Source organism: Lissotriton vulgaris, chromosome 7 (genome assembly GCF_964263255.1).
Source record: "Lissotriton vulgaris chromosome 7, aLisVul1.2, whole genome shotgun sequence".
Taxonomy (NCBI): domain Eukaryota; kingdom Metazoa; phylum Chordata; class Amphibia; order Caudata; family Salamandridae; genus Lissotriton; species Lissotriton vulgaris.
The window spans coordinates 1071082758-1071100601 of NC_141695.1; positions in this window are offsets into that span (position 1 = coordinate 1071082758).

Here is a 17844-nt window from a genome sequence, read left to right on the forward strand (position 1 = left end):
TGAAAACCGTTTAGCTCTTACTTCACTCAGCCTCCTGTACTTCAGCAGCCAGGTTATCTATGGTAGGGGTTGGCCAGCACTGACAAAGTCAACAGCTGATAGCCAGCTTCAGACCTAATGGTTTTGTGAATGCTTGTTTTTAATAAAGCATTTTACACGTGGATTTTGGGAACTTCATCAACCTTTGTTCAACATTGAAGGGATTCTGCACACTTTTTTGATATCTGCTCATTAAAGGGCTCGCAGAGCCAGGCCCGGGCATCAGCTGGGTTTTCCCAGTTTATTTGTTGGGTGGGTTGGACAGGACAGAAGGAAAGAAAGGAAGAAGGGAGGATGGAAGGAATGAAATGAGCCAAGAAGGAAGGAAAGAAAGAAGAAAAGATCAAGGGAAGGAGATAGGAAGTAAAGAAACAAAGAAATAACAAAGGCAAGAAAGAGGAAGGAAGAGAAAAAAAAGGAAAAGAGAAAGCAAAAAGGAAAGAAAGAACGAAGGCTCAAAAAAGGAACCAAAAAGGAGAAAGGAAAGAAAGAAGACAAGAAAGAAATTAAAAAGATAGCAAGACAGAAAGTAAGAAAGAAAGGAAGAACAAAAGCAAGAACGAATGAAAGCCAGAAAGAAGAAAAAAGGAAAGGAAAGACTGCAAGAAAGAAAGAAGGCATAACTTAATACAGAAATCTACACAACCTATTATGCTGGGAAGTAGCTGAAGTCAGATAAACAAAACGCACTCCAACAACTATTTTCAACACCTTTGGCAGGATAACAGAACTGATGAGGCCGGGTTGTGCCTTTCATACATTAAAGCATCCTGCTATCACATCAGGCTCTAAAAACAAATGCAACACTGAAGTGATTATAAAGTTAGAAAAAAAACACTAGCACTGAGGAGAACTATTTTATGTGTGGATGTGCTCATTGTGAAAGAGCAAAATGCAGTCACTCAAAGTGAAGGTAACCAGTAGATTAAGTAGGATGACCCATTGCCACTGGTTGTAGGCTGTATTGGGTGGAAGAAAAATGTAAATGAGACAACAGACCAAAGGCTGAAGATAGTTGCCTGAAAGCGCCTTTAAGTAAGTATGTGATACATTCATTTTAGTGAAGTTAAAAGGTTTTGACTAACACCAGATCTAATTATTAATATTGGATGGAAGTGTTTTGCAGGCCTTGCGCATCGAAATCTGGACCATTAGCGAACCCCAGATTTTGCAATCTGAAGAACCAACCATTTAATTCTTTCAACTGGGGAGCCCAAGGTATCCTTGCACATTTTCAATTTCTATGGCTAAAATAAATGTTAAAAACAACCAAACCTTTGTTCTTGGAACGTTACATGTTGGATTGCATGTCCAGTCAAGCAACATGGGGAAAACTGGGAAAGGCTTGGGTCCTGTCACTGTCCGGCCTGGACCACTACTATGAAATAAACAAAAGAATAGCCGGGCAGTTTGAGTCTATGCAATAGTGCGCAGCCTAGTATAATGAATTGCTAGAGGCATAACGAGCAATACTAAGAGGTCCCTTTGCTTCCTCCAGATTACATAGATCTGCACAATGAACAACTGACACGGGCCGGCACCCCTCCTTTTTAGCCGCAATCTTTGCGCACCGTTGAGGTATGTTTCGGTCTGACAAAGTGTACAAGTGTAGCACAATAGAGACAGTGGAGTACCGCTTCTAACTGAGATCTTTTACGCTATTTGTTCACAGGGAGTGACCCGAACCTCTCACCCTTAAGGTACCTTTATTTTTAGAGTGGTTGAGTCTGAGCGAAGAGTTTATGTAAGTTAGTCCCTTCACTGACACCGTCTTTTTAATTATTTCACAGTGACAACGACCCCCCAGTCCATGTCCTGAGGAGAACCCGTTAAATGTGGTTGGGTTCGAAACGCGTCGACGTTCTTACCTCCAAGATACCAAATAATTAGGGCTTGCTAGGAATTAACTCATCACACTTGTAAACTGCTGATCTGTTCCCATGTCATTCCTAGCCATAGCACTTTGTGTTAAATCTATTGTGTATCTTGTGTAGGTGATAACAAGTAGGCTACTATTTCAATCTGTCAGTCCACTTGTTCAATCTATATCCAGGACTGGTGCCTCAACGATTGATTGACCTGAGGCCTCTCACAGTTGTCCATGTTAATTATTTGTGACAATTTTCTTGTTTGAGTACTTTGTTTGATATGTTCTTTTCAGTTTACTGAATGTATTTCTGTATCTCTGTAAATGTTGTGTTGTATTTTTTGATGCCAAAAATTCTTTAAAATATTTTATAAAACAAAAAAAGTTATTCAACACAAATGGTTGTCCAACCTAGCAATTCATTATACTAGGCTGCGCACTATTGCACAGTCAAGCAACAAAGCCCATGTTGCTGCCCCACATGGTGCTAGTAGCCATTACCTGATCGACAGACCCGTATGGTTTAAACAAACCAGCATGCTAGAAAACGAAGGCGAGCCAGACTCCTATGTTTCATCATATGCACATAAGGGACCGGTATTGTGATGTGACACTGAGCGCTCCAGCAGCGATCACAAGCTTCCCGTCCCTCAAGCAGGAGGAGCTGGACCTGACTATCCTCCATGTCACCCGGAGGTCAGGGCACAAAACAGCCTCTGTCAAAAAGTTACTTCAAAAGGAGAAGCAAGACTCAAAAGAAAAACCTGAATGAAAACCATTCCCAACCCAAGCTTTCGGCAGCAGGAGCCTCTCATCTGGGCCGGAACTTGAAAGGTCGCAGTCGATCAGTGCTGAGCCGCAGACCTCTTTTTTTGTGTAGATAGATGAAATGTAAATAGATAACATCAAATAGTGGAATTTGCTCTGATTTCCGAATTGGTTCCATAATCACTCGATTTAATTAAGCCAAAGAAAAAAGCTGCTAAAGTGATTCTGACATCAACTTCAATAAGGAAAGTAGCTGAGATAATCCCTGTAATATTTACAACTTATGTAAGGTATACTTGGTATCAGGCGAGCAACGCCCATTGGACTCAAAGGGCTTCAGCCCCCCGCCCCCGTCGTGTTTGGCAGCCCGGGATGAGACAACTTCCGGGCACACACACTGTGTGTGTGTGACATAACCTCCTGCTGGAAACATTAATTGCAAAGATTGTATATAGCTGGAACGGACCCACAAGCACCCACAAACGCAGTATGTCGTTGCATTAAATATCACACGTAAATTCAAACTTCAAAGCCTGTACCTACCACAATACAGACCCTTGCACGCCTCTGTTTGATTGCCTGCACTGCTGCACACATGTACTCCAGCCTATGAAGGTGAGGGCTTGTCGGCTGGATCCTGGACCCTGAACTGAGAGAGCTCATTAGACTTTCCCCTCTGACCTCTGTCACGGCGCGCGCACGCACCACCACTATGCTAGGTGGTGGTGCGTGTGCTGCAGGCAACAGTTGCGAACGTGCCCTTGCAAGTTGCACTTCAAAAAAATGGGGATACGCGCGGCACGAGTGGCCCGTTAGGGCGCACTTTATAATTTATTTGGGTGGGGACACTGACACTACTGTAATGACTGACAGTAGTGTCAGTGAGTGTCCCCAAATAAATGATAAAGGCCGTCACAACGTGCCACTAGTGCAGCAACGCCGCCCCCTAAATAGTGCCGCCTGGGGTGGACTGCCTCCCCCTAGCTACGGTGCTGTCCCATTCATTCAGAGGGGTCCTTGATACAGCCAGCTCTGTTGTGCAGAGTCTATTGCCCTGATGACTTGAAAAAAATTGTTTTAAATACCTTTTCCTTTAATGTGAGTGATGTGTTAGAGTCTATTACAGACATTAGCATAGAATGAAAATGTGCCCAGCCTTGGTGCTGGTAAGTTTCAATTCTATTAAGGACTCGAAGGTGAGGATTATGCCTTCTTCCTTCGCTTTTATTTTCCACACAGCAGAGAAAAAACAACAATACAAACTACATTTCCCATGTACACTTGGGAAAGAAAGATATTCAACATGAGTCCTTCCATTATGTCCGCACTCCTGCCAGCTCCCATCATGCCTCAACGCTGGTTCCTCTTTCTCTTTCTTCGCGCAAAGCACATGTTGAACAGTTTTCATGCATCCTGTTCGGGACCATCATTTCCTGCAAAAAAGGCTGTGTCAATGACTGAACCTCCGGGCACCAATGTCAATATATCAAAGAATGCTTTCACAATGCATCAACAATAAATAAGCTGAAACAGTTCAGAGAAAAGAGATTACTTACTTACCATACAGGGAGGGTCCACTTCTCCGAAGTCATTGGGAGGGATAATCCTCGCCTCCGAGTCCTTAATAGAATTGTAACTTACCAGCACCAAGGCTGGGTAAATTTTCATTCTATGGCATGACCGGAGGCTTCGGATTATGCTAGTTCAAAGCTTGTCGACAACTACCCTTGCAACTTCTAACACTGGCTTGAAATAGAACCTTTTGCAAGTGGAATCTGAGGACCAATCGGCCGCTCGCATCAGATCCTCCAGACGTTCCCCTAGGGCAAATGCTTTTGAGGCCATCACCCCTCTGGCTGAACGAGCACCGAACTGCTTGGTATCAATCCCCGCCTCCTGCATAACCCAACGCACCCATCTGGCGACGGTTGGTGAAGAAACTGCCTTGTACGGCTTGCGTAACGCAGTAAGCAGCTGTCTTTCGCCCGGAGGGCGGGAGTCATCAGTCATCTCCTCACAAGCACGGAGGCATTGCACTACGCATAACTTAGGGGAATCTGGAAAAGCCGGATAAGAGATAACTCTTGTGTGCAATTTCATTCGTCTACTCACTGTAAAGGAAACACCATCCGGCGAGAACACCCTGGCCGAGATATCCAAGGCTCGCACATCAGACACTCGCCTGCAAAACACCAGGCACAACAACATAGCCAACTTGGCTGTTACTTCTTTGTGAGAAAGGAACCCGTTTGGTTGCCAAGAAAGAAAAAGGTTCAACACCCTGTTCACATCCCAAAGGACTGAGTAGCGTGGCTCCGGAGGGAGCGAGAAGTGAATCCCTTTCAGGAGACGGCATACCAAAGGATGCTCACCCACTGGGGACCCTTGAACCATGAGATGACCAGCCGAGATTGCAGAGCGGAAGGTATTAATTGACCTATACGCCAACCCATCCTCCGCCAAACTTGCCAGAAAGTTAAGGATGTGCACTACATCTGCCCCCACAGGATTGACAGTCTGTCGCACACACCAACGACGCCATCAATGCCAGGATGATCTATACCTCCTGGTCGTGCTATCCGCCCATGCTTTGGAGAGTAAGTCTTCAGCCTTTCCCAAAAGGCCTGGGAGCGTCCAGCGACACCGGAGATCCTCCAGGCTATCAGTCTCAGGGACCCCTCCTGGACTAACCGGTGGGGAACCTGATCGGGATTGAGCAGAATGTGAGGAGAGTGGGGGAGTAGGATTGAAAATCCCAAGAAAGTTACAGAAGAACAGACTTGAGATCTCCACCATGGAGTGATCAGGACTGCATCTGCTGCCTGGCGCCGCAACAGCGCCGACACTTGCGTTATCATGGAGAACAGGGGAATTGCATATCCCTGCTCCACGGACCAGTCCTGCAGGAAAGCATCTGTTGCCTCCGCCAGAGGGTTTGGGCGCCAACTGAAGAACCTCGGAAGCTGATGGTCCAGTCGTGATCCAAAGAGGTCCACTGAAAAGGGACCCAAGACTCCGACAGGAGAGAGAACACATGCGGATCCAGTTTCCAGATGCTGGAGTCCAGGAGGTGTCGGGAGTGCCAGTCGGCCACCTTGTTCTCCTGACCCGGCAGGTATTCCGCTGTAACCAAAACCTGGTGGTCCAGACAGAAATGCCAAAAATCCTTGGCTAGGTTCGCCAGCATCCGGGACCTAGTGCCCCCCAGGTGGTTGATGTACCTGACCGCCGAAACGTTGTCCATCCTGAGATGGACACACGACTGTACCCTGTCTTTTGTCCAGCACTGGATGGCAAAGGACCCTGCCAGTAACTCAAAGCAGTTGATGTGCAACGACTGCTCCTGAGCAGACGAGGCTCCACCGCTGGACAACTCTCCGCACTGGGCCCCCCATCCGGAACGGCTGGCGTCCGATTCGATTACCACATCTGGTGCCGAACCGAAAATCACTCGCCCATTCCAGGCCTCTATGTGTGTAAGCCACCACCTCATCTCATCTTGCACTTCCTCCGATAGTGGAATCATCTGCGAATACATTAGACCCTGCCTGAGATGGTAAGCCTTCAGACGCTGCATGGCCCGGTAATTCAAGGGCCCTGGAAATATTGTCTGAATCAAGGATGAAAGAAGGCTGACTAGCCGTGCCAATTGTCGCTGTGAAATCTGGGGCTTCGCCAAAGTCTGGCGTAACTCGTGTCTGATCTTCGCCATCTTCCTGGCCGGGAGACTGACAGTGGAGGCAACGGAGTCTATACTGAACCCCAAAATGGTTGCACACTGGACGGGAATGAGGAAGGACTTCCCCTCATTGATGACGAATCCCAACCCTTAGAGGAGGTTGATCGCAGTCTGTAACTGAGACTAAAGCCACTTGGGACTCTGATCCAGAAACAGCATGCCGTCTGAGTGAACTATAATCCTGGCCTCCCCGCGCCCGCAGGAACTCCACCACCGGTCGAAGAACCTTTGTGAAGCACCACGGAGCGGAGGATAGACCGAAAGGTAGTGTGGTGAATTCGTAAATCTGCCCCTCCCATCGAAACTGTAGGAAGCGTCGATGGGGGGGGGGGGGGAGATAGGAACCATAAGGTATGCGTCCTTCAGGTCGAGCCTGATCATCCAATCCGAAGGCTGCAAAACGTCCCGAAGGAGATGTATACCTTCCATTTTGAAATGGCGTTATACCAACCACTCGTTGAACTCCTTTAGAATGATAATCGGCTGACGGCCGCCACCGACCTTTTCGACCAAAAAGAGGTTGCTGAGGAAACCTCCCGGATGCTCGCCAGCGCAGCAGATCGCCCCTTTTTGAAGGAGGGTGAAAACCTCTTCGCGCACCAAGTCTGCATCTCGCTGTGAAAAGGAAATGGGACGGGGACGCTGAGGCTGACGAGGACGGCCATGGAACTCCAGCTGGAAGCCCTGCACTGTCTGCAGCACCCAAGCGTCATTTGTGAGGGACACCCAGGCTGGGAAAAACTGTGCCAAGTGCCCCCCAACCCACAAACTCGCTGAGAGTAGCACACTCACCTTCTACAGCACCTGGTTGCTGGCCTCTCTGGCCTCCACGGCCACGGAACATCTGTCCTCTCGTGGGGTAAAAGTTGCTGAAGCGGGCATTGTCTTGGAATTTCCCACACCTGGAGCCTTGCCCACGATCTGCGCTACCCCCACGGCCGAACAAGCGGCCCCTGCCACGTCTGGCCTTGTCGAAAACCCGAGGGGTAAATACTTTTTTAATGTTGGACTGAGGCCTGTCTAGGGAAGTAAACGTTGCCACAGACTTGCCCAGCTCCTTGATGAAAGGGTCCCGAACAGGCCCCCTTATGCCACTGCGCCAGCCTTCGACGAGGCAAGGTCCCCCAACTTGGGATCAATTTTAATAAGGAGCGACCTCCTCCTTTCTGTGGACATCGTGCAGTTGGCGTTCCCTAAGAACACAATTGCCCTCTGCGCCCAGTTAGATAGAACCTCCGGAGAGATAAGATCACAGGACACCTTGACCTCCTCTACCATATCCAAGATTTTGGTTACCGGCCCTACAGCATCTAACAGTTTATCTTGGCAACTGCGCCACGATCGGTCTATGCCCTTTTTCGGGTCCCTGATAAACTTAGCCAAGAATTTCGCCATATTTGGATCAATGTCCGGGGTCAAAGCCACTTTGCCCTCCAAGGAGGGGAGCGGGCACTCCGCCCTCAAGCGACTGCGAGCGTCCTTATCAACAGGCTTACGCAGACGACTCACGACATTCTGGGCCACCTTGTCCCCGGGAACCCAGTCTGAAGACCGAGGATGGACAATTTGAACCGGGTCCAGCATATCTTAAACACCCGCCGCGATCTGGGACGGGGTTGGGAGCCAGGACCTAGAGGAACAAGCCTCCTCATCAGAATCGGGTGAATCCCTATCGTCCCCTGTAACATGATAGACAGTTCCGGGAGAAGGAGGGCAATTTTAACCGGGGGCAACTGGGTGGGGGGCTAGGATGGCTCCGTCACTGAAAATGCGTGCTTTAACCGCTCAAATGCCTCAGCGTCCACCCCCCCTGTACAGGGCTTCTTGGCCGGGTGGGACAAGGAAGGGGGTAGGGAGAGGGGCCTGAGGAACAAAGGCTGCTAGTTTGGTAAAGGCCTCCTCCATCTTCGCTGTGAGGCGCTGCTCAAGGAGAGCCATGGCCTGATCTACCAACCTATAAATGGAATCGTCAACTGCCTGATAGAAATCATCATGCAAAGGGACGTAATTTAAGGATCCTCCTCGTTGTACTGGTCACGCTCCGCCTGCATAATGAGTTAAATTAGGCTCAGAAGGAGAATAAGAGTGTCTGGTAGCAGTAATTAAATATGCCCAACAGGCTTAATTTTCAAGCTGGGAGGGGCCCCAGATCTATATGGGTGGCGCTAAGGCACATAGTACACAGGCAGAGCACTAGGGGGAACACTCCAGCCCCAACTATTTACGGGGCAGCTACCCAGGATGGTGTTCCCACAGCACCACAACAAGGCGCCTGAATTACGACCCCGCAGGGTGTCAAAATACAAAATTACAAACCTACCAGGGCGTGATTTTAAACAAACGGGCCAACCTACCCCTCAGGGTGTCACACCGGGTGGCAAACGGGCAGCTAACAGCCTGTGGTGAACGCGCTTGAAATTCCCTCTGCCAGGACACCCACTCGCGCGAACCAGAGAGCCAAAAGACTGCCCCCTGGCAGCAGGAGGACCACACCGCACCGCGCTCAAAAACCGAGCTAAAGTCGCGTTAGGCACGCACACGTGGCCCACGACAGACAAGGGGATCTGAAAGAAAGATCTGCACAATCGCCAAATCGCCACAGACAAAAGCTCAACAGAAACCCCAAAACCTAGGAGAAAGCAGAAAAAACGACTAAACTTGCTGCTGAGCAGCGAAGAAAGTGGAAGAAGAACCAGTGTTGAGGCATGATGGGAGCTGGCAAGAGTGCGGACATAATGGAAGGACTCATGTTGAATCTCTTTCTTTCCCAAGTGTTCATGGGAAATGTAGATTGGATTGTTGTTTTTTTACTGATGTGTGGAAAATAAAAGCGAAAGAAGAAGGCATAATCCGAAGCCTCTGGTCCTGCCATAGAACTGTGTTTACGTTTCATGCAACATCCATAAAAAGATTCTATTAGATCAAAACAGGACCTCACATATGAGAAATGGGAGGGTGATACAGAGATTATTTGCAGGAGTATTAATGAGCTGCCACTGTGTCTCACTATTGAAAACAAACGTCACTATCTCTCCTTATTAGATGAAAACACGTTTAGAATGTGAACTAGTGTGCCTGTGCACTGTCTGTGACTTGGCCAAAGATGGCATGAAAGACCTGAAACTGGATCATAAATTCAAAGCTATTCCGAAAAGGGGCCCCCAAAATACGTTTGGCCCAGGACCCCCAAAATCCTTAAGATGTCCCTGCTGCTAGGACAGCCTTTTTGTGCCTTTTGTACTTCAGATTAGTAGCAAGGCGCATATATTTTCCAGCTTGGTTTTCAGTTATTTCTTTTGCTGCTTCATTTGTTTCTGTTATGGAGTAAACCAGGTTGTTTTATGAGTTCGCGATTACGAATTTAAAACAAGTTTAGTCCAAAAATAAATTATGGAAAATAGTTTGGAAGCATCTTCACAATGAAGGTTCCCATTTACAGTTTGACTAAGAGTATGTTTAAGGGATTGCTTAATTTCTTCTGTAACCAAGGGCAACGGTGTCTCTCTTGTTGTATTGTTAGGACAATAACTGAAGGAAAGAAGGCATATTTTGGCCAGGCCAAATACAGGGAATTGTAACTTGAGTGATGACAGGAGCATGTTTGGTAAAGAGGATATCAACAGTGTATCCCATTGAAGGAGAAGCAGTAACATAATGATGTCAATGGGCCAAGAAATTCATGAATACTTTGTTCAGTGCGACCAAGTAATCGGGAGGAATCAGTCACCCAGATGGCCCTGAATTAGGGTGCACATTCGCACATCCCACCGAAATGCTAATCATGATATGCTGCTTAATGTTAACTATTATCCTGATCCCCTTATCTATTTGCTTGCTGTGTGCCTGCTTCATTGCTTGAATATCTCCATCCCCTCCCTCTACTCATTTTCCTTCTTCACTTCCTTTGTTTTTCTCCATTTGTCTCTCCCCATCTGATTCTTTGCTGATGGATATGTTCTTCAAGGTTCCTCTCTCCTTTTTTACTACACCTCTCTTTTACATGTTACTCTGACCCCCTTTCTTGAAATTTTCACTTACCCGTCCTGAATCTCTACATCCTTCTTTGCATATCTCAACTCCGTCCTTCTCTCAATTACTCTGAAACTTGCTGACTTTAAACATTTAACTCTCCCAACATCTCCTGTAGCTCGCCACTTTGCCTTCCCTCTTCCATTCTCCACAGTCAATTTCTTTCTACACTGCCTGTTTCGTTCCCATATCACTTTCATTTCTCCTGCATTATTCTAGTGCTTTGTTTCTAGCGCATTATTCTAGTGCATTATTCTAGTGCTTTATTTCTCTTCTCTCAATGCACTTTACTTTTCCTACAGTCTTCCCTTTTACCCAGTATCTGATCATCAATCTGTATCTAACTACTTTTCTCTTTTGCTCTCCACGCTCGTTCCCTTTTTACACAATTTAATCCACCCCACTCTCCCCCTTGGCAGCTGCAGAAATACACCCCAAGTGGGAGCAAACTGAATCTTTAAAAAAATAATCTTTTTATTGGTTTTCAACAGGGTACATTCCAAGGTTACAGATCTTCAGCAATTTCCAACACAACCATAATCATGTAATATCTCGAAGATCCCAAAATGTATATATATCTTGTGTCTACATCAATTTGAAATAGATCTGGTACTTTATAAACAACAATAAAAAACATTAATCCCCCCGCCATCGATATTTGAGTTTAATGCAATGTACATCCACACACTGTCACCTTGTGAACTCACTTACAGCTTCAAATCTCCTTCACTCATACAGCCACAGGAAGATGCCTTCATCCGTGGTATCGTATGGTGGTGTTCCCAAGTGGATGACCCCTTCTATGTTAGCTTTAACGTCGGTGTATCTGTCACAATGTTACGTCCTATACCATCCGATCGTTTCTAACATCCAATCCCCCAGCCATCAACCAGCTTACAAAGGGTTCCCAAATATCTTTTGGCCTGGATTTAGTTGGCATTAGCTCCCAGTATTAGGACAGCTGGTATTTACCATATATGGCAGTCTCCAACCATGCAGCCACCGTCGGGGGGTTTTGCTTCTTCCAGTGTATTGTCACTTGTCTCTTTGCTTGGAGTAACAACATTGCTGTGAGTTTGCGCTGTTCTTTTGGCACTTCTTGCACATATCACAGCAATGCTATCAGCGGGGTACATTCTAGGGGATTACTGGTTATACTACTTATATGTTGGGATACTTCTATCCAGAACTGTGCTATTGGCGTGCAATACCAGGCCAAATGGATGAAGTAGAGTACGGTGCAACCTATGTAGATAGTTGAAATGAATAAGCCGCAGTCTGTAGTTTTGCGAGAGGTTTTTAAGCTGTGAACAACAAATTGCCATTGTTTGTCCGTTATGGTTATGTCTGCGTCTATTTCCCAGTCAATTTTAGCTGTGGCCATTACAATTGGGGATTCTTTCTGAGTGGTCCTATATATACGTGTTATTAGTTTGGGGGGAGATGATGTCGATAGAATATTTTCCAGGGCTGGTAATGTAGGAGGTGCTTGTGGAAATTCTGCAAACCTAGCCCTGCAGGCTCCTCCTAGTTCTTAGTATAAAAGCATGTTTGATGCAGTAGGTGTCTCTAATTTGCACATCTGAGGTAGTGTTAAGAAATTCTCATCAGGATATATCCCCGCCTGTCACCAAATCATGGGATTTTGCTCTTACCGTAACTGCCCTGTACAGCAATGGGGCAATGAGTGGGTTCCCGCCTATTGGCATGGATGGCGCAATCAAGACCCTCTGACCTGCCCTTTTTGCTAACCACTGCCAGGCCCCGCGGAGTGTTTCAGCGGTGTCAATCTCTGAATGGGGGCGTTTATCCATACTAATATAATAAAGAGAGAGCCCAATCCTTTGAGGCGGGTAATCTCAGGAACCACAGCACCAATCACAACACCCAATACAGCGTTGGAAAGGGCAGTTGCAGCAGAAGGACATAGGCTATGCAGACGCCCACCATATACATTTAAAAGATAAAAGAACCGTGCCAGCAAAGTAGTCCCTTGTGGGCGTGTCTGCGTTGTGCTCTGGGCGTGTGCTGGGGGCGTGACAAATGCTGGGGGCGTGTGGTACATTCCGCCCTTCATGCCATGTCTCATATCATGTGCTAATCCCACCCTGCTACCTTTAAATACCCCTGCACCCCATAATCATAACCCACCCTTACTCCTTAAAATACCCCAACACCCTTAAACACTAACCCATCTTAATCCTATAAATATACCCTGTACCCCAATACCCAAAACTAGCCCTGAACCCGATAAACACCTCTGTACCTCAAAACCCAAACCTACCGCTGAACCCTAAAAATACCCCTGTACCCCAAAACCCAAACCTAGCCCTGAACCCTAAAAATACCACTGTACCCCAAAACCCAAACCTACCCCTGAACCCTAAAATACCCCTGTACCCCAAAACCCAAACCTAGCCCTGAACCCTTAAAATACCCCTGTACCCCAAAACCCAAACCTACGCCTGAACGCTAAAAATACCCCTGTACCCCAAAGCCCAAACCTACCCCTGAACTCTAAAATACCCCTGTACCCCAAAACCCAAACCTAGCCCTGAACCCTTAAAATACCCCTGTACCCCAAAACCCAAACCTACCACTGAACCCTAAAATATCCCTGTACCCCAAAACCCAAACCTACCCCTGAACCCTAAAAATACCCCTGTACCCCAAAACACAAACCTAGCCCTGAACCCTTAAAATACCCCTGTACCCCCAAACCCAAACCTACCCCTGAACCCTAAAAATACCCCTATACCCCAAAATCCAAACCTAGCCCTGAACCCTAAAAATACCCCTGAACCCCAAAACCCATACCTATCCATAAACCCTAAAACTACCCCTGCACCCCATAACCCAAAACTATATCTAAACCCTTAAAACACCCAAACACCACAAAACCTATACCTCAGTACCCCAAAACATATACCCCTATACCCATACTTACCTTATCCAAACATAAAAAAACACATGCTTTTACCATTCATGCATTTACAACAAATTTCGTTGTAAATGTATTCGTGGTAAAAGCATATAAAGCTAATGCCATGCGTTATAATGGCATTGCGGAGTCATGGTACTTTCGTAATGACAGTATGTGGAGTGATGGTATGCGGAAAGAAAGTTCCGGAATAATGGGTGTTTACCCTCCCCCGGTAAGTACATTGGTGGCGCTGCGGCCCACATCTCCAGCAACATCGTCATATTTTTTCACCACCCATTTGAAAAATGCACAGGTCTCTCTCATTAATGGCCAGCACCGACATACAATTTTAGGCACACCTCCCGCCACAAGTTCTAGAATTGCAAACTTTAGAGCTGGGGAGCTACGTTAAAATCTCGGCATCAGCTCAACATCCTGTGATTCCAGGCAAATCGCTTTGTCTCCCCGTGCCTACAACAAATGAATGTGTTCTTCTGTAATGTAAATTGTGCTCATGCCATGTTGTCGAGTTCGCGCTATATAATATTGCAAGGAAAAATAAAGTAGGGAAACTCGAGTTCACACACTACTGAACGCGCACTCTTAAGTGCATCAGCAGTGCACTGTGAATCGGAGCATTTCATAGGCCTGCCACAGATAAGAAATGCTATCAAAACGAAATCCTACAAAACTATATACTACTGGCCGGCAGCAATTCATACCCGGACAACGTCAGGGCGGGTTGCTAGTAGGGTTGATAAATCACCGTGTTTAATGGGAGCAGCGCGACCCTGTCAATTTCTATTGCCACGTGAGGCTGAAATAGAGTTGAATGGTAAAAATAATGTAGAAACTGTGCCTGCGCAGAGTATGCATATACCTCGAAATCTGGTGCACACAACCCCACCTGCTGCAACAATAACATTAATAATTTCCACAAGACTCTGGGTGGCTTTCCGGCCCAAACTAGTTCCAATATATGTGTGTGAAGTCTCTTGAAAAACTGAGCAGTTATGGCATTGGTATGTTTACAAATAGATATAATAATTTAGATAAGATTACCATTTTTGTAATTGCTATGCAGTCTATGAGGGACAGCGGTAGGGTTTTCCACCTCTGTATCTTGCTTTCCAACCAATCAATCACTCTCCCATAGTTTTCTAGCCATAGTTCCTGTATGTTTCTGCTTATCCATATCCCCAAATATCGTGTTCCGCCGTCGGCCCACTGTAGAAGGAAGTCAGTATCGTATCGTTCTGTGTTGTCTGTGTTAGTGGTAACAGTATAGATTTGGCCCAATTAATCTGTATACCCATTAGTCCCCCATAGCGGATCATTTCTCTCATCAGTACGGCAAAATTATCTTTGCGATTCACTAAATAAAGTGTCATATCGTCTGCGTACATTGATATTGATAACCCTTTAGAGGATAACACTATGCTACTATGCTTATGATGTTGGCGTAATCTGGCAGCCAGGGGTTCAGTAGCAATCTAGAATAATGATGGCAAAAGAGGGCAACCTTGCCTTGTTCCCCTCGTTATCTCAAAAGGTTCTGATATATGACCGTTTACTCTGACCCGCGCTGTCGGGTTGGTGTATAATAATTGGATTTGTTTGATAAAGATCGGATTCAGCCCCATACGCGCCAGTAAAATAAAAAGAAAGTTCCATTCCAATGAATAAAATGCCTTTGTGGCGTCCAATAGCGCCGCCACTGCTTGCACATGCGGGGCTAAGTAATGTAAAACACCATAACTCTTACGCAGGTTATGTGCCATTGAGCTCCTCGAGAGAAAACCAGATTGGCCCGGAAGGCCAATTATTGGGAGCATCGGTTGAAGCCTATTCGCTATCAATTTAGCATAGATCTTGGCGTCTAAATTTATCAAGGACAGTGGGCGATAAGATTCCGGCTTTGTCGGGTGTTTATCTGCTTCCTATAGAGTTATTATGGTGGCCTCCCGCAGTGTCAATGGCAATTTCCCCATCTCCTGTGCCTCAAGATACACACATAGGAGTCTGGGGACAAGTATGTCTGCGTATTCTTTGTAAAACGCTGCAGTTAGTCCGTCAGCGCCTAGTGCTTTATCTGCCGGCATGCTATTTATTACATGCCTGATGTTGTCTGCTGTGAATGGCAACTCCATGTATTCCCTTGCTCCTCTATTGAACCAGGCTAATGCCAGTGTATCCAATTACTAGGTAATGTCAGTCTGGGATGACTGCGTGGTGTAAACTTGTTGATAGAATTGTGTCATCTTGTGCAATATGTCTGCGGGTGTTCTGGCTGGCTGTCCGTCGCTGGTTTGAAGTTCTGCAATGTAAACCTACCCCTTCGGAGTACGAAGCAGCCCCGCCAGTGTTTTCCCTGGACGCTCCCCTTCCCCATATAGACACTTCTGTGTGTATTGTTTAAATAGCGCGTTTCCCTTTCTGCTTCCTCTTGACACGCAGTCAGTTTGGTTCTAATTAAACTTGGGAGATGGGTTATTGAAATGTAGTTGTTCTTACTCCTTGATTTCCCTTTTCTAGACGGACAAGTGTAGTGCGTATATCTCTGAGGAACCCTGCTTTAAGTGCAATGCAATGCCCTCTAATAACCACTTTAAATGCTTCCCAGAGCGTCCCCGGGGAGACTTACGTGCCCTTTTTTAAAGCAAAGAATTCCTCAAATTTTTCCCTCAATTCTTCACCAAAAACGTGGTCTAATAATGCAGAGGTGGGAAAATTCCATGTAAATGGCTGGATGTATGGCTCGGGTATGCTTATTTTCAAGAGTACATATGCGTGATCATAAAAGGTGCATGGGTGATGAATTGCATCAATTGCCCAGTTGTGGAGGTCCCTCGATGTTAACCAATAATCTAATCTCGACCACGCATTCTGGTGGTGTGTTACGCAGGTGCCCTCCCTAACAGCGGGGTGCAATGCTCTCCAGGAATCGACTAAGTGTAGGTCCTCTATTATGTCTTTTAGTGTGGATGCTGCCTTCGGGGGATGTACCCGGGGTGCCCCCTGTCTATCTGCCAGAGTAGATAGTACTATATTGAAGTCCCCGCCCCAAAGAATTGCCATGTTACTCATAGCTTGGGTGATTGATTTGCCATATGTGTTGAAAGAATGTCAGGCAGTCGGAGTTTGGGCCGTATCTGTTTATAAATACAAGTGGTGTGCCGTAGAGTTCACCGTGAACAATAATATATTGTCCTTCCATATCTCTGAACGCGTGGTGGGTCTTCCAGTGTAGGCCTCTTCCGATTAATACAGCTTCTCCTCTAGAGTGATTCGAATATCCAGATTCAGACACCTCCCCCATCTGTTTGCCTTTAGTGCTCCAGATGATGCGTGCATCAAATGAGTTTTTTGTAGCAGACTGTCAGGATTACTGTGGCCACTGAACAAAAGGCAGAAAGAAAAAGGCCAAAGGATAAGCATTTGATGACATGGGTTAAAAATCCAGGCAAGGTCCGGCGACATCAGGTGTCAATTCTGTTCCTCCGATGCTGTGTGGAAAGCATCAGATACTCCTAAAATAGAAAGAAGGGTTTAGCACAGCCTCCATGTTATAGGGTTGCGGTCTAGCGGTTTTAAGCTCGCGACTACCAGAGCAGTTAATGCGCATGCTCCGTACAGAAACTGCACACATCAACCATCTTCGTGCGGGGAGTAAGTGTCTCCTCGTCGCACAGCGATTTGTGTGAAGCAGCAAGTACTTTTTGTGAGATGCGAGTAGCGTCTTGTTTTTCCAGATTAGAGTTTAGTTTATCATGGCCAAGACCAATTGGAACGCATGCGCAACAAGAGAGTTTTCCGTCCTGGAAGAGCTCCGTGAGACAAGCCAGTATTCTTCGAACTAAGGCACCAAGAACTTTTAAATACATATTAAACTCGCCATTTTTCAGGAGAGTTAATTAAATATCTGGAACTTTCACAAACTATTATTTAAAGGAACATTCATGTGATAAAGAAAACGCTGTACTACAATTAAATAAACAGTAAGAGAGTAGAGTTTAACACGATGAAGGTAAAGGTCATGATTAAGAACTAGCATAGACATAGGGCCATATGTATCAAGCTATTTAGCATTCGCAAAGGCTGAAATTCTGCGAATTTCGGCCTTTGAGAATGCTAAATACCTAAATGGTATGTATGAAACATTTTTGCATCAAAATAAGGAATCGCAAAAATTGCTATTCCTTATTTTGCGATTGCACTTAAGGAATCGCAAATTTTGCGATTCCTTAAATGCAATGTATCAAAGAAAAAAAATGCAAAAACTGCCATTAAGGAATCGCAAATTACCACCAACTTCTAGTTGGTGGTAAGTTGCGAATTCTTTTAATAATGCTTTTTTCAAACAAACCAAAGGTGCCATATGACGCCCATACATGCCCTTAGGGCATGTATGAGCGCCATATGCCCCCAAATGTCTTTTTCAGGGGTGCAGCAGGGTGTTCTTGAGACACCCCTGCACCC